The sequence below is a fragment of the Mus caroli genome, chromosome X, assembly GCF_900094665.2.
Source record: "Mus caroli chromosome X, CAROLI_EIJ_v1.1, whole genome shotgun sequence".
NCBI lineage: Eukaryota > Metazoa > Chordata > Mammalia > Rodentia > Muridae > Mus > Mus caroli.
This window is the reverse complement of record NC_034589.1, coordinates 95,765,722-95,769,262: the sequence shown is the minus strand read 5'-3', so window position 1 is coordinate 95,769,262 and position 3,541 is coordinate 95,765,722.

Genomic DNA, 3,541 nt, shown 5'->3' with positions numbered 1-3,541 from the left:
TTCTTTTGGTTTTTCGAGACAGGGTTTCTCTGTGTAGCCCTGGCTGTCCTGGAACTCACTCAGTAGACCAGGCTGGCCTCGAACTCAGAAATTCGCCTGCCTCTGCCTCCCAAGTGCTGGGATTAAAGGCATAAACTGCTCGGAGGCAGTTCATTTTTAATATTTCCTGGTGTGCGCCACCATTCCCTGGACATAGCCTTTCTAAGGATTGATAATTCCCTATCACCAAGCCTATGGTGGTAACAGAAGAACCAGTAGTTGGCCCACACTGATAAATATTTGTCTAAAGGTATGTAGAAGCAAACATAAAGAAAAAAAAAAAGGCCAAGAAGAGCCCATACCTGACTGTGAACCGAGAACCTTGTCTGTTTGTTTGTGTCCCTGGCAATAGAACCCAGGTTTTCACACATGGTAGATAAGCACTTCCCCACTGAGCTCTCCTCCTTCTCAAGCTTTCTTTGTTATTTTGCTGACTGCTTAAGTATTCTTTGGGTAGACACTGGACTTTCAAGAATTATTGTATCATTAGGCATAGTGGTACAAACCTATAATAGCAGCCCTTGGGAGGCAGAGGCAGAAGTGGGTAGATGAAGGTCTACCTGTTTTACAAAGTGAGTTCCGGGCCAGCTAAGGCTACATAGTGAGACTCTGGCTCAACCACCACACCCCCAAAACATAAACAAACAAACAAAAAAACTTGGTATGTAAGTTGTGTGTGCGTGTGTATGTGTGTAACAACAAGAAAGAAGAGAGCATGAATTTTCAGGGCAAGTTGAAAGGAGAAGAGGGAGGTGCCCAAGTGATATAGATGCATGGCTCATGTATGAAATTTCCAAGAAAAAATAATTTAAAAAAATAGAGTTCCTCTGGCAGGGCACCTCAGCACTTGACAGGCAGAACCAGGTGGATCTCTCCAAGTCTGAGGCCATGCTGGATTCCATGATGAGTTCCAGACAAGCCAGAGCTACATGGAGAAATAACTTTTCTCAAAAATAATAATAATAAAAAAATAATAAAGTGTATGAGGCTGTAAGATATGGCTCAGCAGTTAGAGCATCCATTGTTCTTACAGAAGACTCAGGCTCCATTCCCAGTCCCCACATGTTGGCTTGCAACTGTCCAAAACTCCAGTTCCAGAGGCTCCAATGCCTTTCTCTGATCTCCCTGGACAACAGACAGACCATGCAAGTGGCGCACATACATACATAAAATCAAAACACACATAAAATAAGAATAAAAAATGAGGGGGCTAGAGAGATGGCTCAGTGGTTAAGAGCACTGACTCCTGTTCCGAAGGTCCTGAGTTCAAATTCCAGCAACCACATGGTGGCTCACAACCACCCATAATGAGATCTGATGCCCTCTTCAGATGCGTCAGAAGATAGCTACAGTGTACTTGCATAAAAATCATAAACAATTTTTTAAAAAAAGAATAAAAATAAAAAAATGTAAATCAGGTTTTAGAACATTTGCATCACCATCCCAAAGTGCTTATTTTCATTTGTTCCATGTTCCTACCTTCAGGTGCAGGCAATTATTTATGGTTCCTGTAAATGTGTCTTTCTGGACACTTAAATTGGGTCATACATGTAGTGAAACTGGTCCTCTGGTCCTACTTAGAGTAACTCCATCTTGATTTTGTTTTTTGTTTTTGTTTTTGTTTTTGATTTTTGAAACAGGGTTTCTCTGAGTAGCAGTAACTGTCTTGGAACTGACTCAGTAGACCAGGCTGTCCCTGAACTCAGAGATCCAACTGCCTCTGCCTCCAGAGTGCTGGGGATTAAAGGCATATGCCACCACATCCAGCAAGTAATTCCATGTTGTAAGAAGCCACCAGGTGGCCATTTTAAGTGCCAGATTTCAGTAAAATTGCTCACAGTTCCACAGTGTTTTCTGAATCCAGAGAAGCTCCCAGTAAGGACAAAAATGGGGTGCACATAAAGATAATGTTCCCAGAGTCTGGTTCAAATCTGTAGTTACCGCTGCTGCTAGAACACTAGGTGGTGCTCTAAACTCAGGTTTGTTAATCTGCTGTAGCCTTAGACTCATAAACCATAGCAGGTTGGCAACTTTGGGAAAATGCAACTGTCCCATTTGTCCTTCCCTCTGTAAGCAATTTTCTAATAAACTTTTCTTTGGCATTGGATCTGAGTGCAGGACCTTACAATGCTAGTTAAGGACTCTATCAGGAAATTATTTTTCCAGCCCCATAGATTTGTTATTGAAGATTCACTTGTATATTCCAGTCTTTGAACTATCAGTGCCATCCCACTGCAGAGTCGGGTATGGGCTCTTCTTGGACTTTTGACTAAAATCATGTGTAGAGTCAGATGTTAATTTACATCTCCCAGGGATATGTCATCTCTCATGGCTAGTTTAAGGTCCATATTACAGTGTACATCAGTACTTTGTCTACTTTTATTACCTAATTACATTTCTTTGTAGGTTTTGTTTTGTTTCATGTGAGGCAGTGTCTCCTCTAGCCAAGTCTAGCTTTAAACTCATGAGCCTGTGAGGACCCCCCAAATGCTGGTCCACAGGTGTTTGTGTCACCACACCCAGCTCAGCATGTAGTCTTTTGTGTCCATTGTATTTTTCTTCTTTTTATAAAATTAAAATTTTAATTATGTGTAAGTGTGTGTGTGTGGGGGGGGGGGGATGTGTACATAGATGCTGATGCTGGAAGCCTACAGTTCCCTGGAGCTGGAGTTACAGATGACTGTGATCCTCCTCCTCCTCCTCCTCCTTCTTCTGGATTCATTTATTATTATAAATAGGTACACTGTAACTATCTTCAGACACACCAGAAGAGGGCATCAGATCTCATTATAGATGGTTGTGAGCCACTATGGTTGCTGGGATTTGAACTCAGGACCTTTGGAAGAGCAGTCAGTGCTCTTACCTGTTGAGCCATATCGCCAGCCCCAGTCCCTTCTTTTATGTTTCATTTTTTCCTTCATTTTGTTTTTTTCCATTTTGTTTACTTTCCCTTTAATTTATGGTTTTGAATTTCTGGTTGATTTACTTTTATTTTTGTTTACTTTTTTTTATGTGCATGTGTGGATGTCTGTGGGAGTGCATGCCATTGGTGTGTGGTGGCTGGGCATGCCAGGAAGGGATGTGATAGAGCTGGAGTTATGAGAAGTTGTGAACTGCCCAGCATGGGTGCTGAGAAACCTGGACAATCTGCAAGAGCATTAAACACTCTTTTTTTTTTTCAAGACAGGGTTTTTCTGTAGTCCTGGCTGTCCTGGAACTCACTCTGTAGACCAGGGGCTGGCCTTGAACTCAGAAATTCGCCTGCCTCTGCCTCTCAAGTGCTGGGATTAAAGGCGTGAACCACCACGCCCGGCTAGATATTTTCTGTATATACATTTCAAATGCTATCCCGAAAGTTCCCTATACCCTCCCTCTGCCCTGCTCCCCTACCCACCCACTCCCGCTTCTTGGCCCTGGCATTCCCCTGTACTGGGGCATATAAAGTTTGCAATACCAATTGCAAAGCTTCTGTAAGGCAAACGACATTGTCAATAAGACAAAA